Source organism: Pogonomyrmex barbatus, unplaced genomic scaffold (assembly GCF_055798465.1).
Source record: "Pogonomyrmex barbatus isolate J1 unplaced genomic scaffold, ASM5579846v1 scaffold6, whole genome shotgun sequence".
NCBI lineage: Eukaryota > Metazoa > Arthropoda > Insecta > Hymenoptera > Formicidae > Pogonomyrmex > Pogonomyrmex barbatus.
The window spans coordinates 5,932,986-5,958,302 of record NW_028297160.1 but is presented as its reverse complement, the minus strand read 5'-3'; the positions used below and the strand labels follow the sequence as shown (position 1 = coordinate 5,958,302).

General features: G+C 40.2%; 1 protein-coding gene across 3 annotated transcripts in view; it reads left to right on the top strand.

Moving 5' to 3' along the window:
- Positions 1–25,317, top strand: part of LOC105424189 (uncharacterized) — a 130,294-nt gene that overhangs the window by 28,038 nt on the left and 76,939 nt on the right. The window contains exons 2-3 of one of the 3 annotated variants that reach the window (XM_089082494.1): positions 7,671–7,765; positions 21,283–21,350. The exons of 1 other annotated variant lie outside the window; for it this stretch is intronic. The gene's annotated coding sequence lies outside the window, so the exon portion shown is untranslated. The remainder of the gene's footprint in view (positions 1–7,670; positions 7,766–21,282; positions 21,351–25,317) is intronic. One more of the 3 variants, XM_089082493.1, reaches the window with a different exon arrangement.

Below are 25,317 nucleotides of genomic sequence, written 5' to 3'. Positions count from 1 at the left end.
TTGCGACTACTGAATATTAACTGTCGGAAAAATTGTGGAGAGAACTGATCGCCTGAAGTAAGGCACGAGGCGAAAGCGTGTCGGTTATCGTTGTTGTTGCTGCGTTCGGCCTTTGATATCTGTAGCGAGTTTGATTTCACAAAAGAGCCCAACAACGCGAATCATTCCAATATTTTTCCAAACGATCCAATTACCGCCTTAACAACGATTCATATTTATGCGACCCGCAGGAATTTCCCTCGATCATAAACAATTCAGGAGAAGAAGCTCGGAGAATATTCATTGTTGCTCTTCTGTTGCGAAGTAATACTGCGCTTTCATTATTCAACGTTCCAGAAAATAAAGGTATTTTATTAAAGTTAGTTCACTTTTTTAAAAAAAGAAGGAAGAAAATTTACGTTAGAGCTTGAGTCTGATGTGGCTACCGTGGCTTCTTTTGATTGCTGATTGATAATTACTTCGGTAATCATTAAATATATTTCTCTCAGTAATACAGAATTCAACGCTGATAATGAAATATCAACGTCATTAATATTTTATAACAAACTGATTTATTTATATTTCTAATCAACGAACTGTAATAATTTATTTATTACACTTGTGTGATTTGTATATTTGTAATTATTTATTCAATTATTTACATAAAATTAAAAAAAATTATATGTAAATAATTGATTCATATACAATTTTAACATTGAAAGATACATTTTAATTACGAAATAATTATAAATGCAAAAAATAAAAAAAAGTGTATACATTTTATACATCATAAAATAAAAAAAATTAAGTCGTATTGGCTAATGCATCTATGCTTGAGATTGTCTCTTCGATATATGGAAAAAAGTAATATGAAAGATAAACGAAAGAATAAGTTTAGCTATTTATAAGCTTGTAAATCCTGCAAATTAAACATATTGAGCTTATCAACGGCATGAATTTTCTTCTTACGGAGGAGAAACTAAACGGACGTTTTATAAAACTCCGCGGCTTAAGGATAAGAAAATCGGATTGAGCTTAATCGCAGAATTAGCATTTTCTTGAGTTGAATTTATAAGCTCCTCGCTGTTGTACGTTCTCGTGTAAAATTGTATGCGATCGCTCTCGCGTGGTACAAGCGCTATCTGTCAATGACGGGAGAAAGCGAGGAAGGGTGAGAGGGAGGGAGGAGAAAAAAAGGGAAAGGAAACGGATGATAAATACGTTTTCATCGAATCGGTGAATATATCGTGCGGCTGAGTCACGCCGCGATGAGCACTCTCCTCGCATTCTCCCGGGCACAAAAGGCGCGGCATATAAGTGTGCCTACCTTCCTCTCTTTCTCTCTCCAGCTCGGCCTCGCCTCGGCGGTATGGCGAGTGCAAATGTCGGGGAGTCGAAGGTAACGAGGGAGAAAAAACGAAGAGGGAAGGTCGGCAAAGACGAACCGCCGTATCGCCGCCGCCGCCACCGCCGCCGCCGCCGCCGCCGCCGCCGCCGCCGCCGCCGCCGCCGCCGCCGCGCTCAACTCGGCACGCTTGATGGGTGATGCTCTTCTCGCATCATCAGCATCACAGTCGCCGGTCTCTCGTGTGAAAGAACGAGAGGCGCTCTCGAACGAAGTAATGAGAAAGAAACGTGCACGAAGGCCTCCGAAGAGCGGAAAGGTGCGCGAATACTTGTCTCATCGACGACGAGGCCCGCACGTCGAACGTGCGAAAAGATAAAGGGATGCCGATGACGGGAATGTGCCGAGTGGCCGCTCGGAAATGCAAATACGCCGATAATAGATTCTAGGGCTAATTCCGAGCGAAAATTGTTACCTCCGAACGCGAAGATCCGAGTCTGTGATGGCCATCGAGACGCGAGAGACGCGAGCTTTCGAATCGCTCCATTATCGTTTCCCGTATTTGCATTACAATCGTCATAGACATTCTAGAACAGTTTGTTCGCATTTAGTTTCTCAATAATTGATCGGTCCGACAAATTTCAGAGCAGGCCCTTATGTTAGTTGCATAAGATCGTGCTTGTGTTGGAGCCGACTCTTATATATTCGATGCTCGCACGCTGGTAAGGACAAGCAAAGGTACAGTTCGGCGGCGCGTAACGTCGTTTGATGGCGTGTAATCGTCATTAAAATTTTAGTGCGCCGGGCGGGTCCGCTCGTTGATCGAGTTACTGCAGAGATTTTGGGAAGTCAAGCATATACGAGATTAAAATTAGAATTTAACTCAAGTTTAATTCGCCGACCGTGCGAGGTGTCGCGTCGCCGCGTAGTCGCGCGTTGCGTCACGTGTCCCGCCGGCAATTACGCATACTCGTCGGGTACGTATCCTCCTTCTTTCTCTCTTCCTCATTCTTGTATAATTTATATTCTATTTGGGATGTTTTTCGAATCCGTTCTCTCCGTCATACAAATACGAAATGCAATTAATCGATAATGACGTGCGGCCAACATAGCCGTGGTGCGCAACGAATAAACGATAACGTAATTACTATTACCGTAATTATTGGTAACGTTTTAACGACTACGGCATGCAATCGGACTTTGGCTAATTAGCGTTCGAGACGTATCGCGCTAATAATGCAACGAGCGTAATATTGATTCGTAATAAATTTCAAGAGGCGAAATCTCTCTCTCTCTCTCTCTCTCCCTCTCTAAACTCTTAAGGAGCAAAAAATTGCTGGGGGTTGTGTGATCGAGTGAAGAAGCCGAACTCGCCGAACTCGCACAAGATGGCAGAAGGAAAAAGAATAGATCTACAGAAAGAGCCGCTTACCGAGAATCACGTTCATTCATCCGTTCGTTCATTCGCTCGTCCGCTCGCTCGCTCGCTCGATGATGCTGTCTTTGCATAATCTCCGCGGCACAGTTACCGGTTCGCGTGAGAGAATGGCCGTCTGACCAACTCCTTGAGAATGAAAAACATCGAATGGCCCTGTAGCCGTAATAGCAATGACGATGGAGACGAAGGTAAACCGATGCGCCGGGAAGAATCTCGACATGTTACGAGAATCTCCTGTTCAAGTTTCTTCCTTACATTTAATCTTCGTTATACTCAACAGATACAGATGACAAATGATTAACGATACTACTTTTTTTCCAATATGATAACAATTTCGAAAAGTATACATTCTGTGTAACGCTCTACTTTCAATGTCCTTCTCTCTCCTCAATCTTTGTTTAATTCAAAAGTTTGACGTAATATATACTCACGCGTAGTACTTCTTTGTTATTCTTTGGAAACCGTAATAATGTTATTTTCAATTAATTTTTATTAAAAATTAATCTTACACAGGAACTTTTATATTAAACTAAAAGTACAAACTCTTTTAAACCTATCTTAAGTCCATTTTTAATGCAAATTATTTACTTAAACTTAAATTATTTACTGTAAGCTTATTGTGGATTTTTCATGGTTCGCTAAGGTAATTACCATTTTTTTTTTTTTTTTTTTTTTTTTTTAAATACGAATTTAAGGCGATTTGAAATAAGCTTTCCCGAAGTCTTATCGACTTCTTCCATTGTTAGATAACTGCGAATAGAGAGAGTATAGTTACATTGAGAGAGGACAATGGCAAGAAATTCTCGATAGGAAGTATTTTATAATGTAGGTTGTATATAGATCCTGTAAATCTAACGTACTTACGAGTGACCTGAATCGGGAACGTCGAAGGTACGCCGAAGACCTTGCGGAAAATGCAGCGTGCTGAGGTAAAATGGCTGAAGGAAAACCGTCACTCGCAGCGCGAACGCGCTTAATGGGTTATGCTTTCTTCGTATTATCGGTAACATCGGTGGCTATATAGAGGTGACGGTACAGTTCGCGTGAGGAGGTGTGCTTTCGAAACGCGATAAGGCCGCCACGGGAAAATCGAAAGTCACGGCCTTATTCCATCCACGCTCGATAAGGGATTGATGGGAAATAATCGATGCCTCTCTCGCGCTCGTCGCTTATGCGCTTATGCGCCGCTACGTGCTATTGTGCCGCACTTTCGCGTTCGGATGACCCACATCCAAAATTCAATATTTCGAATCTTCGATCGCTCGAATGCCGGGAATATCGCGGTTAGAAATTATTCCAAGCCTAGCGCGTGTAATGAAAAAAAAAATGGCATACGTCAAATACGCATGATATGCATTTTATCTCTATTCGGAAGGAAGAGAAGGTTTATCGTTTCAATTATTTTCAGCTTGAATAAATATTTTAGCAGGATTGGATATTTTTTGCCGAAGCCTCGAAGGAAAATATCCTCGTGCGCGCTGCACAGATTTGAAATCATCTATAATATGTATTATATATCTAACCGTATTGTGTTACGAGCAAAATGCTCTTTAATGCTCCTTAGTTCTAATTAAAGCGACGCACGCTCGTCGTTATCGTAATTTCAAAGGCTGTATCCGCGACCCATTTATCGTAACGCGTAATATCCCTCGAAGAGACACGCTCGTGTTTATCACAACGTCGCGACGCGTATCGCAAGAAAAGCCGATGACGTTTCGCGGTGATGTTCGAGACCGCTTTATTCGGATCCTTTGTGTTCGCCCGAGGAGTTTCCTCGGAGAACGGGCAACGACACCACCAACATCGCGCGAGCTATGGCAGCCGAGGAGAAGACTACATTATAAACTCGCCGAAGAGACTATAGCGTCTTACGGGCTTGCGCTGTAAAGGTACCGTCCAGACCCATAAACCTTACCGCGTATATACATCGTACATCGCGAGGGAAGCGAATGGGACAAGAGGCGCGGCAATCGGGTGACAAGTGCGTATACGAGGTCCTAACCCCGCAGGGTTGCACCACCGCAAAATCCTGTTTTAGGTAGCGATGGTTGACCCCGCCATTGTTCCGCAAACGTAAACTGACTTTCGGTGTGTGGGGCGGAGCGTTATTCCTTCGAAAAATCGAGACGAATAGCGTATAAGAACCGATTCTTTACGACAACCGCTTCCGGGGTAGGTAGGATAAATGAATATCCTTAATAGGGTAAGTTACCTTGAGAAAAATAAGACCGTAAAGAATGTTGTTCTTTTTTCGTAACGTGCCGAATCTTTTTTTCAAAATAGCGCTAACGTGCCGCGGCTCACTTTGTGCCCCTCGATCGCCGCCCGGGTTGACGAAGTATAGTTTTGACATGCGTCACACAGCGTGCCGTCATTTGTAAATGTAACGACACAAGAAGACAACGCCGCGGTATAACACCGCAAGTTTGGACGCACCTTAACGTCTCTCGGTACCGAAGGTCGGTTCGTGCCCGGCGGTTCGGAGGCGTCTAAAGGCCGATAGAACGGACGGCCACCGAGCCGAGGAGAACGGCCATGTACCGTGGCGAACTTCGATCATGCTTCACCGGGTGGCTTCCTTTGTTTAAAATCATCCCGTTTGCCCGCTCGTGGGATTATATCTGCTTGAGCGATCAAGCATCTGGGAATCATCTCGAACAAATGCTCGGCCGCGCGCGTTCGCGTTCGCGCGCGCTCGCGCTCGCGCTCGCGCGGCCCGATGTGAATCTCGCCTTTCTCCGCATTCCCGTCTGGTCGTCGTCGTGATATCTCCCCTCGTTTCGCTTTGCCCGCCGGTCTAAACACACGTGGAAAATCCGTGTTGTATCTGCGACGCCATCGCGCCGGGATTTTCGCCGTGACAGTGCAAACGTAATCGCGGCGCGAATTGCCCGACCTTTTTCTTTCCTCTCGCTCTTTTTTTTTTCCCGACTTTCCTTCTTTTCGCCCGCGCAAAAAAACAAAACGCCCGCATCGTGAACGTTGGCTTGTTGCGAGCGCGTTTGTCAAATAATAAATCAAAGCTCGGCGCAGAACTCGCCTTTTTTGTCGCAAAATCGATTCTTTATACCTGATCGCATTGTCGACATGTGGGGACGTAGAGAGAGACTCACCGGAGTTTATCCATTAGAAAATATTTATAAACTGAGTATTATTTCATAATTCTCTAGAGTTGTAATTTTTTTATTAGCCATTCGATGATTCTCTGGGGATTCTGCATGATAGAATTCTATTTTTTTAGTTTCTACAGTGTTTTATTTGTATTTTCCTGAATTTATATAATAATACTCAGAGCATCTGAAATATATTTAAGACAAAATTTTATAATTTGAAGTATCGATAGTAGAAATTATTTTTCTAAATCCTTAAATTTTATATAAATTATATTGATACGCTCTATTCTCGATTCATTATTGCAATTGTTTTTTTATCGTTATACGGAATTTATTTCACATAAAGGGCTTTATTTTTATTCACATTATTGAATTAATATGAATAAGGACAGAATTCATGCTTGAATAAATCTTTAAAATATTTAATATCTACGAGCAATGGGATATTTTGCGCGAATTATGGCTATTGCATTATATGACATTTTAATGTAAGCACGTTTTATCGTCACGTAAAACATTTTGCGCACACGTGTGTTGTGCGCTCGGAAGCATAAAATTTATTTCCACTAGGAAAGGGGGGGAATGCGCTGACGAATATTTTCGGTTTTTACCCCGGTCTTGCGATAGGGCACGGGTGTGAGGGTGGTATCCATCTATATGGTGATAAAGCGAGGAGAGCGACTCCTCCATCATCGGCCGCAAGTTATTATTTACACGGCATAGTTCGACTATCGCGCGACATAATAACGTAACTCGGAATTATCTTCCACGGTGTAGTATTGCGGCGATGCTGGGAGGTAATGAATCGCACACACGGGCTAGAGATTATTGCGGAACGCTTATGTAACGTAAGCCGTGTGTACCGCCGTGGACCGCGGGTACAAGGGACTCGCTTGTTGTAAGTTGAACGGTTCTCTCCTCCTCTCGCGTGTAATGCGTATACGCGCCGTGTGTGTGTGTATTGCGTGAAACGCGATATGTTTACGGTTTGCCTCTAAAGGCGTTTAGAGATAATGTTTGCTTATTCAGTGTTACAGAAACGCGCTCGCGCTCGCGCGTGTCAAGCTGGATTTTTTTTTTTTTTTTTTTTTTTTTTTCGGCGAGCTCGCGTGTGACGAATCGGAAATGCCCTCGGTAGGGCTTAAGAGCATTTTTTTTTTCTTTTTTCTTCATTTTTATCCGAAATGGGAGAAGGAGAGATATCTCTTGCCTGTTCGCGAAAGGACGAAACGTGAGATGCAGGTTTATGTGCACTCGCGATGCGCGGCTGCAGCGCTCGTCGGGAATGCAATTTAAATTCGGTTTTTTTATACTCTCGCTGGTCGCGTAACGCAACCGCTGAAATTTTTCTCGATGTTTTTACTGTATTCGGTTGACATACTCTGAGAAAATAAGGCGTGGCAAAGAGAATTTGTTCTGCGGAATCTAGTCTCGGAAAAACGATAGTTTTCCATAGCGTCTGACTAGTTATCGCGAAAAATTTTTTTGTATTAATTGCATCTCCTCTCGACTAAATATTTTTACTACTTTCCAAAATAAAGAAAAAGGGAGCGGACAATATTTATAGACAAATCTATCAAGTTGTACATATGCAAAAGTCAATAAAAGATTGTTAGAATCGCTTGCGCTAAATGGATGATCCTAAATTTCCTACGAATCGCAGGAAAATTAGGAATTAAAAAAGAATGGAAGAAATTAGTCTTGTTATAATTTTTATTATTAAACAAATAAAATAATCATTTAATTAGTGTAATGTGTATACGATCTTGTGGAATAATTGTTGGATGTTTAATAGATGCAAAGCGGCCTCGTGTGTATGTACCATCATCGATCGAAGTCGTAAAGTCAAGAATACATGTCCTTATACTCCGCACGAAGGCAAGGCCGAAGGTAAAGTAAATAGTGCCACCCCTAAATCGACTCGTTACACACGACACGCGCGCACGCGATAAGATAATCCGGCGGTGCACGCGCGCGTTACGCATCGAATATTAACAGTGAGAATGACAAGGCGGCGACAAGGCAATCGCGATTATTTCGATTTAACGTCACACGGTTCATGATGCGGCTGAGGCCACTTAGCGTTAATGCGCGCGCTCATTCGCCGTTAATAATTGGATTTAAATCGGAGTACTCCCCAGAACGGCATTTTAATCGGCCCGAACCCGAATATTTGAGCGGGCGCTGCGTTGCGCTGGTCGTAACCGTGCGATCGAACCGTGTTTTCAGCTTTGCCCATATTGCTTCGTTTACTTTCCTATCTATCCGTGCACGATATCCGATATTTTCCACTGCGATTTCGAGCGCGGTCGAAAGCTCGACTAACGGCCGATTTCACCGGGCTTCCTCACCGAGGACAAATAACACCCGTTTAAATCTTTGACGATCCCTTAAACACGAGGCTTTTTTATTACATCGATCGCGCCGGCGAGGGCAATTGTTGAATCATCTCTCTGTTTTTTTTAACGAGCTATTAAAAATCGATGGTACGCTCGTCGATGCAACGTTCGTTAACGAGAATTTTAGGGGAGTTGATGAAATCGACCGTGAATGGCACTTGCTATTTTTGATAGCGCGTGATAAGATAGAACGAGCCAGTGAGTGATCCGCGTGTGTCAAGAAATATTTTTAAACAATTCTATTTTTTTTTTATTTGGAAATATTAATAATGTCTCAAATTCTTTTTTTCTTTTCGCATACATATATACATATAGATATTTTTTTTTTTCTCATTTTTAATAATAGAAAAATATTCAATTCACTCGAGAATATGAGAGAAAAGCTAAATATTATTCTATAGAATACAAAATAAATAACTTGCACGATACCGTTTTGGGCTCGCTTGGGTGAAATTCGCTTATCTATGCCCTCATTCGTTCGTTCAGTTTGGTAGACGGCATGCGCCGTGCGCTTTCGCGTCCATCAATAAATACCGAAGATTCCGGATTCCGCAAAGACACTCGATTCGCGGAATACTTTGACAAAATAGGTATGAATAATTTATCAGGTCACGCCCGGGTGGCCAAGCTTGAGAGAGCGTGAGAGAGAGAGAGAGAGAGAGAGAGAGAGAGAGAGAGAGAGAGAGAGAGAGAGACGGGAAGCGAAATAAACGTACGTTTACTGCTTATTACGGGGTACACGACAATCTCTTCTCTTAAATCGCGAATCTCTTTCGCCGCGGCCTTTCCGCGAGATATTCCATTTCCATTTCTACGGATCTCGTTATTTCCGGTTGCTCCTCGCATCCTTCATAACGTCGAATTATTTTCGAACATCGCATCCGGTGCATGTATCATGAAAAATTACACCGTTATTCGTATCGTGTATGCGCTACGATGTTTTTGCGGATACAGCAAAACTCGCAAATGGAAAATGCAGATGGATCGATGACACGGTCGTCGGAGATCCTTGCAAAGCTCTCGCTCTATTATGGTTTTCGATCTCACCTAATCAAATTTCAATATCTCAGAAAAACCTACGTGCTCGCAATTTCGATAAACTCCTGTGTGTAAAGGTTCTCCTTTTTTTTTTTTTTTTTTCCTGTCGGGTGGGTCTTTCCACTTCTGGAGGAAAATTACATAATCCACTTACGCGCGGATGTAGGGAAATCTGGCAAAATGCGAGAACGAAACAAGATTTCGTGATACGAATTGCCTCGACATATTAAATTGCCAATGTGTCGAATGTTGCTGGATTTAATCCCATCACGAGATTGTTTAGATAGTAGATTACGGAATTTTTCCGTGTGTAGACCTTTCCAGCTAAAAAAAGAAGATTATATGCGATTATATACATAATCTATATATCGTTATATCGTGAATAATCAGAATCTGTTAATAATCAGATTCTGTATATCGTATATAAAATGTATGCAGGACGTATATTTTTTTAACAATCGAAAAACACCGGAGACTTAAATATGTACATACTTACGTTCTCATTAATTAACGCATTGAGGATCTGCGCCGGTAGAAAGGTACTCTCGCCGATATCGAATTAAATAACTTTCCTTTCGGAAAGGGAACTTCGTTATGATTGCGGAAAACTCGCGGCGCAAATATAACCGAAAGTGGAATTGCGTACTCTATGGCTGGAAACTTTGGTGTTAAATATCGCGCGGGGAGGGGGGGAGGGTGAGGAGGCAGGTATGGCTTCTCGGTCTAACTGGTTGAAGGTAGAGGAACGTTTATTAACTTTCTGTTTAAATAAATATAAAGGATAGCTCTCTACGGTGTACGACGGAATTGCCAACGGTAAGCGCGGACAAATTTATTGAACGCGACTCACGCTCTTCCCTCTCTGTTTCCGCATCTCAATGTGCGAAAGTTGATCGCGAGAGTTTCGCTAAATAAGTTCCAAAACGTCTCTGAATATCCGTGCGTTTTGTAACATTTTTATTTTATTCGAGCTAAGTCGCCGGTGTATCCTCGGAAGACGTAATTCCAAAGTTTAAAAGTCGGAAGGGGCGTCTTACGTTTCTTTCGCTCCTCTTTTTCTAAAGTAAGTTTTCCGCGTCATAAATACGAACTTTGCTTACATTTTTTACGCGAAAAATGATAATGAATGAAGTAAACATTTTCGTGAAACGTAATTATATTTTAATTCTTTCATTGATCCTATTAAACATGAATATTCAAAATAGAACATTGAAAAATAATATTTTTGTTATTTTCAGAGATACAACAAAAATATTATTAAAAATGAAAATATAACTCGAGAGGATAACCATATTAATAGAAAACAAAATTTTTAAAAAATAGTACAGTAGTGAATATTTGTTTACTACATAGATTATTTGTTTATTAATATTTTCACCTATTGAATTAATTATCTAACAAAAACAAATCCAACAAGAACAATTTAAACATCAGAACATTGGGGATATCAAACTAACTTAAAAATAACATATTCCATTTTACGATATTCAACACACATGTGTTTTAATTATTCAATTCCAAATATACATTTTCGAATATATAGTGGAATTATATCTAAGCGTGTCACTTGAATCTCAGAATCGGAGTATCTAGAAGTTCTCAAAAGGCTTTCTGAAACATTTATGTGCTTTCGTAGGGACAAATCGCGGAAAATCCTGAGTCTCATTCATATTGAAAGCACTTCACGTTTTGCTCAAAATTGTATGTAACAGCCACGTGTAAAAAGACTTGGAGTTTTTTTTTTTTTTTTTTTTTTTTTTTTTTTTTTTTTTTTTTTCCATGGTAAGTGAAAACTCGGTGGTGAAGGAATTGAAATCTAAGTAAGGATCCACTCATAACGTCCAAGATGTATTTTATTCCGACTCGGACAAGTTCCCGAGGCTCGTCGTATCGTTACGCCAAAAACAACTGGTATTAAATGTCCATCCCCCGACCGTAGATAAACGCATAACGACGTTTGCCGGCAAGTTATAATGACTTTTACTGTGTCATGAGCACTCGCATCAACGTCAAAGCGAAAGTAAACTTTTATGATTATATTGAAAACCTCTCGGCGATTCTACTTCCGCCACTTACCGTTTATACCCCTCTTGAGGGTTCTACGAGCACCGTCGGTTCTCCTACCATCTTATTTTTATTGCGAGCAAGAAGATACCGCTAACAACCAGATTTTGCCGTATACTTCGCACTACTTGTTAGGCTATAGTTACAGTTAGGGATAATCATATATCTTTATGCGCAAGTAGAACAATAGCAGAAAAAAGCTATATTTGCAAGTGTAATAAAGAGGACAAAGCTACGTAAGATCAACGAACTGTTGTGTTTTATAAAAACAGATAAATGAGAGCATAGAACGGAAACGTTCATTAATGATGAAACTGAAATAAATATTTTTTAATTATTAAATGGAATATTTAAAAAATTAAAATTATAAAATATTTTTCATGTATGAAGTTCATAAGTTTCATATATATGAAATTATTTTCTATTTTAATTTTATTAATTTAAATGAGAATGATTATGGAAAAAAAATCTTGTAATTTAATATTTTTACCATACTTGAAACTATGTTAGTAAGTAATCTCTACAACAAGGTAATAAAAAATACAGTAGAATAAAATTAGAATACATCTAAAGTATTATAAAGTTAAACTTTAGATGTATTCTGATTTCGTTTATTTTTTATTATTTTGTTTTTTAATGGACTATGAATGTTAAAGACAAACTGAAATTATGTAGATTACAGACACTTCAGAAAAGAGAATATTTTCTCAGAAATGAAAATACTCTTAAAACTTATCTCGCTTCACGCGGTTTTATTTATCAAACAAAAACTATTTCAGTTTTTACTTTTTATTATAAATTTTCATCGCTCCTTGAGAAATATTGTAAATTAAGCTATGCTCTTCTTATGATCATTTATTTTGTTATTAGTACGGATTAGTACATGGATTGAATAGTTTTTCTCAACAGATAAAAAAGTTATATATAAACTTGAAATAAGTATAGATTACTCGTGTACTAAGTTTACTATACGATCATAATAAACGAGTGTATATTCGCCCAAGTTTTCAAACAAATATTGAGCATCTTGAGAAATGAATATCTATCTCTTGAGAATAAAACACCTGTCTATAATTCAGATGAACAATTTATGCTGACTGACTCATTGCAGTATTATATGTTGAATAATCACTGTACTATTTAGCTAGTGTCTATAGAAATAGTCGCAGAAACCACTCTCCGTTTGTACTATTATATTAACCTAGTTTTGTCATAAGCATGGTTGAGGTCTACGTCATATATTTTCACCGCTTCATCTATTACAGGACAAAGATTTCCTCATTTATATCGCGCACGTGCGCCATTGTTGTTTGACGTTTATCAATTAAAACACTGTCGTTTGAGAGAAGATAATATTATTGAATTAAATGAAACAAAATAAATAATTAATATGATCTTGATATGTTATAAATAACTTTTGTTATATATTTCCTATTATTTTTTTAAATGTTAAATTTGTATATACATACTTTTGCAATGCAAAAATTATTCTAGTTTAAGATTGAAGTGTATTATTATTAAGCCTCTAACCTTCAGGACTGATTGTGTGTGTTCTGAGAGAACTAAATCTCTTAAAAATTCGATCCATCTTTCCGTCGAAAATTCCCAATTTATCTTTTCGCGTAAAATCATTATCTTCCGGGTGTTGCCAATGACGGACCAGCTCATATATCCATCTAATGTTCTGTTACCGTGTTACTCAATGTTTTCGTGAAACGAGACTGTTCAAATATCCTTGAATGACGGCCGAAAATGCGCTTTACGTGATGGTGGACGGTAAGCGACACGTGATGAAACTTATAATTTAACGAGAGACGACGCGTTCCCAATACTCGACTGCTCGTGTTATTTTCGCCCGCATTGGATGAATACGGAGAGACGCGTCCTAGTTACGTGTACGGATTCGTGGCGAAAGAGAGACAGAGAGAGAAGCAGCAGAGAGAGAGAGAGAGAGAGAGAGAGGGTGGAAGAGTGGGAGGGAGGGAGGGAGGGAATGAGTGAATGCGAGTATATCAAAGCTTTAAAGCCAAGAATAACCGTCGTAATCACGTGCCGCCACTTCTGGTAAAACAGTTTTAACTCCGCCAAGCTGAGCCGAGCGACGCCGCGCCTGAATGAGAGAAACGCGCGTAAGCGCGCCGCACGTGTACATGTGCGTGTTCCATTCAACTCTCGCTGTCTCTCTCTTTCTCGAGCTCGAGCTCGCTCGGTATTTTACGTACATAGGCGAAATTCCCGGATAACGAGTATGTAATTTTCAGGACGGGAGATCATCGCGGTATGAAATCCAAACTCGAAGCCGCCGCGAGAGAGTCCCGGCCTTTCGCTCGCTCGGCGGATTCTTCGCGCGATACGTACGTGCGTATCATATTGCGTGGGAGAAGGAGACGTGAGAGAGAGAGAGAGAGAGAGAGAGAGAGAGAGAGAGAGAGAGAGAGAGAGAAACGGAGACATTCGGGAATAATTATCGCGGTGGAAAAGCAAAGTAAATGCCGAAACTTTATTAACGATCGTTCGTTACGCGCACGCGTGTGTACTTATGGCTGAGCGCTTTAACCTCTCGAACTTCGTAAATACATCCTCGATAAAAGCATGCCGACAACTTGAAAAATTGATTTCGGACGGCCCAGGTGTGCTTCGTGGTGACGCTTGCCCTGGTGAACGTTAATATAATAATCGATATCCACCGAGCAATCCACAGTGGGTCGCGAAATCGAGACAATGGATCAGTGTCCGGGTCTGCAAATATTTAACGAATTTCGATAGCGTCTACATTTGATTTCATCAGTATTGTCTATATCTACATTAGATTTCTTAAATAAAAAATAAATATTGGACAGAGGATATACAGGAGAAGTCCTAGATTCCTATTTTAATTTTACGAATAATCTCTTAAACATTTTACGAATTATCTATCATGTATAATTTAATTCTTAGAAAACGTAATTCAATGCGAAATATATTTATTATTCCCTTTCCTCCATCTTAAACTCCACAATCACATTTCTATTTGAAAATTATTATCAATGTCGCAAGTTGTGATCTTCTCGTTTATTTTTTTACTTCTTCAAGTTACACGGATCTTCACCCGACAATGTCGGGACAGGTATCGTCGATTGAAATTGATTTCGGTCGCAATGTTGCGATCAGCAGTTTAAGTTTTTAATTTTCTCTCGCTCGAGAGAGATGTGGGCAGGGAGTAGCGAGGGAGGGGGGGGAGGGTAGAGGACGACAGGGGGATGTCCAATGCGGACGCGCACAGGATTATTGCTCCTCAGCGTTTCTCGGCATTTCCGTTCCCTTCTCTCTGCGAACGGCAGAACGCAGCCCGGGGGGGCTGATTCCTTGGAAATTGATTCTCTCTCGTTCTCTCGAACCCACCATCTGTCGGCGGCATCCCCAAACGAAATAATCGACGAGATTAAGGCCTGCGGGACCATGGTAGCGCGGGAGATCGCGCACTGTGCCGCGCTTTCTCCCTGCGACTCTCTCTCTCTCTCTCTCTCTCTCTCTCTCTCTCTCTCTCTCACTCTCTCTCGTCTTTTCTCAATAAAATCCGGGCACGTTTCGCGAGGATATTGTATCCTCGGACAAGACCTCCTCTCCTCTTGTTCTTTTTCGTCATCGTTCTCCTTTTATACCTGCGGTCGGAACCCCGATCCCGCATGAACGTGTAATCACAACAATAATTTCCAGCGCCGTCTTCGCCGATTCTTTTCGAGATGCTCTCCTTCTCTATCCCTCGGTCCATTCCGCTCGAGAGATGCTGCGCGCCGTTAGTCGAGAATTGTCAGGGCTAATCGATTTCTGCCGCGCGGTTTTTTTTTCCCCTTTCTTTTTTTGCCGTGCCGAGTAGTGCTCTACTCTTGATATCATTTTCATTAGGCCGTAAAGCCGGCACGAACGATCACGACGTTCTCTTCGAGATTTTTATGAAGTGCGACATCCAGAACAAGGAAATCGATCAGTGCTGTATCGCTCTGCGGCATATTTTAATTTGAATTTTAATTTGTGCGATATTTTAATTTGAATCAATATCCTTTGCGTTAATTATTTATTGTAAAATATGCATGTTCACGAACAAGCCGCAAGAGCACAAATGGAGGGAGTGAAACAAGAAAGTCAGAGAACGGTAGTCAACTTTGTGACACGCGATACTTTAAAAAAAAATATAATTTTTTTACACATATGTTATATTGTAAAAATGATAAAATAACAAATCAGACACGATAGGAATATGATTAGTGAAAAAATTCTTAGAGCTGTACATTGTGCCTCTAAATTAAGGAATTCTCTAAATCGCAAATAGTCTCTGCGACATAAAAGAGAGTTTGTTATATTAAAGATTTTATTGTAAAATCATCACGAATATTTCTCCTTTTTTTTTTTTGCTCAATACGTACTAGAATTATTGAATATTTATACATCATTACATGTAACATAAAGTTTTGCATCCCAGGGGAAAGGGTAATGTTCTTCGAGAGTGTTAGATTATAGTAGCCTTTAAGTCTGCCACCGTACAGCTAGTCTTGTCATCGCGAAAAGGTTAAAGGTTAAAACTTTTATATGGAACAGCATAATTCCGAGAATAATAGATAATCGAAAACTCGCTTTTGCTACCGCGATATATATATAATAATCTCTATACAATTGCTATTTTTTATATCTATATTTTATGTCAAATATCGACATAGTCGACAAATTCTGACAGCACTCGCAGGTAAAAAAAAAAATATAATGTATTGTACATACCGCGATAACTAAGAAGTGAACTTTGAAACTGCAGAACGTTGAACTTTCGATCGTCTCTGCATATGAGAAAAAATATAGTCAGCATAACGCCTGATCAATCAGACAGATACACGAGTTAAGAAAGTGAGTCGTCGAGTTTCAGCGGTTATTCAAGTTTTTATGCGCCACGCGTGTGACTTATCGTCAATTTATCTGTTTGATGTAGACGAAGGGTAGAAAAAGTGTTTGATTATTGACAGTGGCATTTTTGAAATTGAACGGATAAACTGCGGAAAATGAATTTGAGATATTTTGCCTCTAGTTTAATTGAGTGAAAAATCAGTTTATTTTGTTTTTCACTAAAATTTTAGATATAATTGGATAATTTAATATACTTAGAAATTTGATAATCCGCAAAATCGGGTTATAAATCGGTCGCATGTAATTGAGTTGACAAAGTGCAATTCTGCATTTTAAACTTGATTTATTCAAAACTACCACTGGATTATTTAAAATCACTTTTACATAACATCACTCAATTGATATGTCATTTCCAAACACTGTAATACAGTTCTCTCCCCCCCTCCTTTCTCTCTCTCTCTCTCTCTCTCTCTCTCTCTCTCTCTCTCTCTATTTCGAAATGTCGATGAACAAATTTCCGAGAGTGATCGGCGCGCAAAACGTTCAACTTCAAACCGACACGCGCGTTTCGACTTCTCCGTAGAGAATATTTCCGCCCTTTCGATTTAACGGAATCTGTCATCAGTGACAGCTAGTACCTCCCTTTGTGAGCGCGCGACAATCAAAAAATTGGCAATCGCGGTTTGGGAAACTACCTCGCCGCGCTTGTCGATCTCGCAACGGTCGGCGGCGATGGTTCACAATAAAAAATAAAAAACGACAGATGAAAATGATTATTTCGCGGCGGTGGATTCATGGTGTGCCCGCTCTCGGGCCGGTGTCGCGCTATCGCGGTCATAAATACATCCACGAGGCGGAGGATAGTCGTCTGGTGGGTGGTCACTCGACTTCGTAATTTTATCGCTCCGTAAAATGACACGGAGCGGAGAGAAGCGAGGGAGATAACGCACGGCGCGAAAGGTATAAAACTAAAGCACTATTACGACATAACTTCCGTAATATCGAGCATAAACACCCGGGGGGTCGGCGCATGCGATCCCGTTTATGCTTAGGCCACGGCTAGGGGATGAGAGGAGAGGGGAGGAGAGAAGAGAAGAGAGAGATAGAGAAAGAGAGAGAGAGAGAGAGACAGAGAAGTCGCGGGAATTAAGGAGATGTGCCCTTCTCTGTCTCTTTCTCTATCTCTCTCTTCAAACATTAGCTGCTCGTAAGTTTGTTGTACGCGGGGTGTCGAGTTGCGCGTCCGCGCTAGCGGTATGAGTTATGCCTCGGGATAACGCTCGACATAAGCGCTATGTATGTACGTACGTAAGGGGAAACTTGACGTCCAATTGCGTGTACCGTGCTGGCGCGATGTAATATTCAGCCCGCTGCAACAGTTCAGCTCGCGAGAGAGAGAGAGACCCGAAAGCCCGCAACGCCCGAGCTCTCGAGAAGCGCGCGGCGCTTTTGCCCTCTCCTCTTTTTCACGGCCGCGCGAGAGAAGACGGAAAGATCGACGACGAACACGTGTGCGCGCGCCGGAAGCAGAAGAGCTGACGAAACAGCTTGCTAAGCCTGTCACTTACATTTTTCACGTTCCAATTTACGCGCCAGTGTGCATCACACATGTCCCCGCCGGTGTCCTTCTAAAGAATTCTGCCGTTTAAAAGAGAAATGGTCTTACTCAATCTTCTCTCTCTCTCTCTCTCTCATTTTTATCTCACGCGCAAAGAGAATCGCATTTATTTCTATACGCGCGAAACAATTAGGAGGTCACTCATCGTGAATCATTTCAGACGACTTTAACGAACCTCACGTACGGGTCATTGAGATAATTGAAATATTATTTCATCGTCCAAATGTATACGAGCGTGTTTGTTGGAAATTAGGCAAAGAATATTTAAGAGGCGGACGTCTTTTCAATTCTTTCTTAATTTTCTTGAAAACTATCTACGCGCACACGGTTATTTCGGTATTACGTCCGTTCTAGAGTTACAAACTTATTTTTCTCCCGCTCTGTCCTCCCCTTTGTCTGCCTTTGCGCCGCATTACCGTAATTGCGCGTACGGTCGTCCGTAGTTTCCAACGGGATTATTACGCTGTCCGAGTTTTCTTTCTTTTCCGGAAGTCTCCTACGATCGTTCCGCGCGCGTAGCTGTGCGTGACGGTTGCCGGACGGCAGACCGCAATAATAGCGGTCACACACGATCGTAGATGCCGTTTTTTGATCGAGGATAGAACCAGGAATTCAATCGAAACGATAATCTTCTTCCGCCACTCTGAAGATCCAACGCGACGTACGTACCGTTCGCGATTGAGTTTCGATTTTGCAAAATTGATTATATTATGACTAGTTGACCGTTTCACGATTGAGTTTCGATTTTGCAAAATTGACTATATTATGACTAGTTGATCTATTGATATGAGAGAATATGAAGAGAGAAGTGTGTTTGTCAGTCGTTATTGGTTATGTTAATATAATAAACAAAGTATACTGCTTGATATATAATGTATGCAATATTACTGATTGCTATTAATCATGTATGCGATTGATTATATTGTAATTATTTATGTAATGATTACGTCTCTCTCTCTCTCTCTCTCTCTCTCTCTCTCTCTCTCTCTTTCTCTCTTTCTCATATTTGTTAATATAATTTTCTAGAAATAATAAGAGATAAAATTTCAAAGTCCTGTGTATACGAAATATGAGATATTTCTGAAAAAACTTTTTAAATTAACGGATAATTCACATAAACACATTTACAGACACGATTCAAAATATTATATATTATGTGTGCAATATTTGTTTACCAAAAGTACATATTAGAAGTTTATCTGGCATATAATACAAAAATTTGTGCTATATATTTGGAAAGAAAAAATATTTGAATTAAAAATATTTTTTCTTTCCAAATATATAGCATACTTTGTACTTTTGGTTAAACAAATATTGCACACATAATATATAATATTTTGAATCGTATCTGTAAATGTGTTGGATTATCCGTTATAATTTAAAAAATTTTTTCTTCTTTTTAACAAGATTTCTTCTTTTTAACAAGATATGAATGAGAAGAGATGAGAAATTTATTTGCAAATTATTTGAACAAAATTTTATTTAAAAAGATATCATTGTATATTACCATTATTTGACGTAATATTTTGTACTAAAGTCTTTTGTTTAAATGAAAAAAATTTAGAATTAATTCAACTCATAAAGTAATATTGATTGTTGTAAAATAAAATTATTACTTTATTTTCCTTTTGCATCATTTGTTCGGCACAGAGGAATATAAATATTTTCCACTGTTACATTTCATAAAGCTCCATTCATTTCGAGGATATTATTTATTTAGAGAATTTCGCGAAAGAGAAACGAGTATTCCGAATTTTTTTTTTTAACAATCGTGAATATTTCATAGACGCGTAGTGCACTGGTGAATTTTTTCCTTTTTTTTCACACGTGTGCACAAGTATACGTCAGTTTCGACAAGAATTTTAAGCGGTTTTAGCACGAAACTTCATCCGTTTTTGAATCTTTGGGAACGACCCATTGTCGATCTTGAAACGTGGAAAGCAAATGCGGCGGTGTCAAGGATTTCCTCGGAAAAGCGATTATACCAGCTAAGCCTAACCTGAATAAAGTGCCGACACAGTTTTTTTTCCCTGAATGCGACCGCATACAATGCCCTTCGTAGATCATTTGTTTCGCGTGGCGAACCACATCGGGACAAGAAAAATCCTTCGTTAACAAACGATCGACCTTCGAGCACGAACGATCGCGCGGGATTTGCATGATCATAAGTCTCTCGGCAAGATCTCTGGAAATTGGGCCGAAATTTATACGTGTCTTGGCTCGAGCGTCTTTGTCTTTTAGCATGACGGATAAAAAAAGAAGTAATAGTGCTCGCCTAGCGTGCTCTAATCCACACGCGAGGAGGTGGGCTGGTGGAGGGAAGAAAGGCGGGCGTAACTAAGTGGCTCGGAGCATGTTTAGCATTTAACTCCTTATGCAGAATATCCTTACACAACAGTTTCTTCTTATTTCTCTCGCTCTAAATTTACTCCTCTAAGCACCGGCGCACGCCGTTTGGGATTCATCCTGTATATCATTTTGGCCGCGCCGTAACACGTTATTATAAACATTATAAACGTTAGGAACATCGTATAACGGAGATTTTCGGAACAACTTAGTTGCGAAACATTAAATCGCATCCCTCGTTCCGCTTCTTCCTTCTCTCGCACGCAAGCGCGTATTCCACTCCTTCCTCCTCCCTCCTCCCTAACCGTGCAGTAACCGTGCGCGGTATAATTTTAGAACTTGAATGAAAAATTACGGACCTAGTAAATTAATGAATGTTAAACCACGTCGATGGTGGGTAAACTCGGCCAATTTCGCGTCCTCCACCTCCCCTAATTACGCCGCCGGGGAGGACGCGGAAAGTTTAAATTGTCCGGAGAAGCCCGGCGGCACGCAACGCGCCACGCCGCGCCACGCCGCGCCGCGCCGTTCGTAAGAATCGGCGCGGCGCGATTACACGGACCCACCTACTGACAGATTGCCTGCGTGGCCCCGGCGCGGGCACCTGCTGTTCCATTTTTCCCGCCGATTCGCGCCGGGAACTATCATTTTCTTAACGATACGCCGAACGATACGCCGGGGATAGAGATGGCCCTCGACCACGCGCATCGATACTTCAAAAACGACTGGCCGACGGTCAATTCATGAGACAACGGTGGTGCTTTGCCCCTGTGATATTATCGAATAAAAGCGGAGTACGATGCAGAAGAACAGATAGTCAAATAGCAGATAGGAAAAAGATATTGATAGTTTATTATCCATTAGGGTAACGTTCCAGTTCCGAGTAGCGTTCCAAATAAGCACCTACCTCTCGAATGAAGATGAACGCGCTTAATAGTTTTTTTCTTTTTTTCCCCTCTTCTTTTTTTATTTTTTTTTATTTTTTTATTTTATTAAGATAAACCGGTACGAATTAAATTTCTGTGATGTTTCTATTTTTTGAAAAATATGTGATAATATTTTTGTTCCAGACATCGACTTTGTGGCTTTGGTTGACGCACGGATATTTACATCGCGCTCCACGATCTCCACCGCTTCGGTTCGTAATCAAACCTTTTAATTTTTAAATTTTTTAATAATAAATCCGAGAGAGAGTTTACACGTTTATCGCTTTGATTGAAATGTAATGTCAAGTTAATTCTTTATTTTCGGTTTCGGCCTTAGGATTTCACGAAATCGTACGTAAACGTGGACAGAGATGCGAGTTAAAGTTGCGAAGTTCCAAGATATTTTAGTGTCAAATATGAATATCGATATTCCGACCTCGATGGTGAGCGATAACGGTAGTCGTTCACGACGTTAAGCGTCGATAGCCAGCGCCGTGACACACTTCTTCCTGTCCGTTCTATCGAGTATCTCCTGCGGGATAGCCGCAAGCTTCTCTCTCGTCGCGGCCCGATTCCCTCCTAAATAATAATGTCTAGACGTCTTTACGTCGTCTTCGCGCGACGAATAGCTCTCGTGGCGAGAATAAAATTGGTCGTTTACGATAAACCTTGATCCTCTCCCCCTGGGCCCCCCCCTGTCGCTCTCCTCCGTTTCCGCGCGTGTACCGCCGTTCTCGGAAACAAGTGATTCGTTATTCCTCTGAATGAAATGCGAGGAGAATTTATGGTTTCGTACGACGACAGAAGCCGATAAAAGGGGAGAAACGAAAAGATGGAAAGAAGGGTGGACTTAAGTAGGTTCCTTTTTCGACGAACTGTTTAACGCGCGACCGAATAGGACTATGATGCGAGCGGGGCGGTCAGTACTTTGTTGAATGTATAAGGTGTCCCTAATAGCACTTATATATTGTTAAAAATTACTATTGTTAAAAATTTTTAAATTGAATTTTTCGAATGGATTTTCCATACTTTATACATTTTTTTGTACTAGATATTAAAGATATGATAAACTAGTTTTAAGCTTAGCAGAATATTGATTTGAAAATTAGTAAAAAGATATATATTTTTTTTATATATAGAACAGATAAAAAAAGAACATATTCTTAAAAATAAAAAAGTAATAAAAAAACGACATTTTTAGATTAAGTTGAAGCTTATTTACTATCGTAATAGAACTTTTATTTGAGATTTGTTGATCAAGAAATGGAAATTTTAAAATTGGAAATATGATAATATCAATATATGAAGAGATCTCTCGATATACTCTCTATAGAAAAAGTAATCAAGGAATATGCCACGGAGTGGAAGGTAGAAATACAAAATACCGATTCTATCTTCGCTTCATAAAATTAGATATTTTATTTTACGAGTGACGTGCATTATGCGTTTATAATTCGAATTTTACGTGCATCTCGTTGATACAAACGCAAGTATCATTAACCGTCAAACCAAACTTTCCAATTTCTTTGAAAGAAGCCACGCGCTATCGTTCCACGCCGTCTCTAACAATAATCTAACCCATCTCATATTCCCCTATCTTCCCTTTTCCACAATACTTTTTGATAGGTCCGGGACACCCTATATATGCACATATATCCGGAGCGACGGCCGCGTACAACGTCTGTGCGTAGGGTCTGCCTTCCGCTTTCTGATTGGCCATCGTGTCTGCCATCGATTTTTCTCATGTGTATGTATCAAGATATGTAAATATGGCTTATGGCTATACGCGATACCACGGCATTGTATCGTCGTCTTCTTGGTGCGTGCGAGAGGAGATCGTGAATTAGTGGCGCGCGGGGAGGACGGGAAAGAATAACGTGTTCATCGTCCCGACGAAAACGTATTTGTCCAACGCTGCTCGTTTATATTTAAATGAACGGTTGATTTTATATTGTACCACCTTGCGCACCTCTTTCTGGGCTCTTCTCCCAGATGCATCCTGCGGTGCGCCCCCGATATACGTCGGATATAAAGGGCGACTACTGGTCCTCCGGAATTTTAACGCGGCGAGAGAGCGAGAGAGAGAGAGAGAGAGAGAGAGAGAGAGAGAGAGAGAGAGCGCACATTTCAGTCGCGCGCGAGAATGGACACAGGAGTATTGTAACGCGTTCGAGAGTTACGCTCTTTTTTTGTTAACTTTTCGATTCACGATAAAACCCAGAGCTCGGAAAGTCGAGCTAAACATTTAAATATTGAACGGTCATTCTATGTGCCCGTTGGGGAGTAACTATCGCGAGTTATTTTCAAAATTAACTCACGATACGCATACAAATCCACTTTGAAAATCGGTTTTTTTTTTTTTTATTCCTTTTTAAGTAGAACGCAGTTTATTATTACCGTTGGCGCTTTGAGTCCGCGTTACGGCACGAATAAACTGCATTTTTTAATATTCTCAATTTATTATTTTGAGCACGGCAAATGTCACACAAAAATTAGCAGAGGCTAAATTGTTGAAGAATCTCGCGTCCTAACGTTTAGCAAAACTTCAGCTAGTCGAGTATATATTTTAATAATAAAATTTAAACTCTCGGCGGAAACTTTCCGCATTTGCTATCACCGCAACGCTATATCTGTGTATATGCACATTGTTTTACATCCTTAGATTGCTCGCTGGCAATTATCACGTAAGCGAACAAGACCAAGCTCGTAGCTCGACGCGAGGAGGAAAATAATTAAAAACAAATATAAAGACGAATGTAAGGGTGAATGTAGGCGTTTAAAAAACAGCCCTTTACATCATACCGTCGAAGAATTGTAGCGCTAAAAAGTGAGCCTCACGAGTCGACGTGTAGCGTATCGGGCGTACTAACGCGGTATTGTGCTCGCGAATACAATTGTCAAAGACAATTGCGCGGCCGACGGGAACGGCAACGATTGATTTATCGGCGACATTACAGTTCGAGAAATTATTTGACTCGAGCGTATACGGGAAGTGTCGGTACCGTCGCCCGTCGTGGAAGTTGCGTCGGGAATAGCTAGGGAATTTATCAGAAGATTCAATTGTCGGAGGCGGGTGTCGTTGATCGGGCTATCAATTTTAAATGCAATTCGCGTAGCCGCGATATACATTCGAGAAATCGAATTCGAAACTGCCGACTTTAATCCAATATTTACATCGCCGTTCATTTATTAACGTCTCTTTAAATTGCGCGACCATTATAAATTCCACTGTGACAATATTCTCAGTATTTTTCGAGCTAATATCGCTGTTTGAGGAATGTTGTTTTAATCGTGCTATATGACGTGGGCAAAAAATCATTCAACTTAATCAAAAACTAAAGTTCCTCGACGTAAAATTATAATGCAGATGCAAAACGATGCGGGTAAAATAATTGTTGATTAAAATTGAGACGTCGATGTAATTAAAATTATAATATAAAATTATAATTATTATAATAAACATACATAGAAAAGAAGAAAAAGAACGAAAGGTGCGTATTAGGAAAGGAAGATTAATTATTTTGCGAGAGTCAGTGATATCGAATTCATTTACATATTATACAAAGAAAGTATGAAAATGTGATGAATATTCTTGGCACTAGTATTGAATATCTACTCTATAATTCATGGGAATCCCCGGCAAATGTCCAATGAGCTTGTCGAAAATCCGCACATTAATCAACTTACAGTAAAACAAGTGGCGCATTTCACGTTTGCGAAATAAACGTTTTTTTTTTATTTTTTTAATTTTGAATTTTCTCGTTTTTCATATGTCATAAACGTCCATGAGTGCGGTGTTGTTTTTTTTTTTTTATTGCAACATTGCTTCTTGACTGCGGAGGTGGTTAATGTAATGTTTATCATCGTCTCGGAAATTAATTAGCCTTTGAAGTCGAAGATAGCACACCCTGCGTTATCGAATCAATCATAGTCCATTACCTCGGTAGCATAACAGTTATGGGATGGGGATTGCCGTTTGTTGTTGGATTCATTAAGGATAGGTTTCCACCGTTTTCTTTACGAAAGGATGTTTGTTAGACAATTAAGTTGTTTGTCCACTTTTAACTACGTCCCTTGTACATTTTAGAATGTTATCACAATACAGGTTCTTGTATCTTTTGACAATCTCGATAATTGACTTTTCTTTCTTGATTTTTCCTTCGCGAAAATTTAAAGATA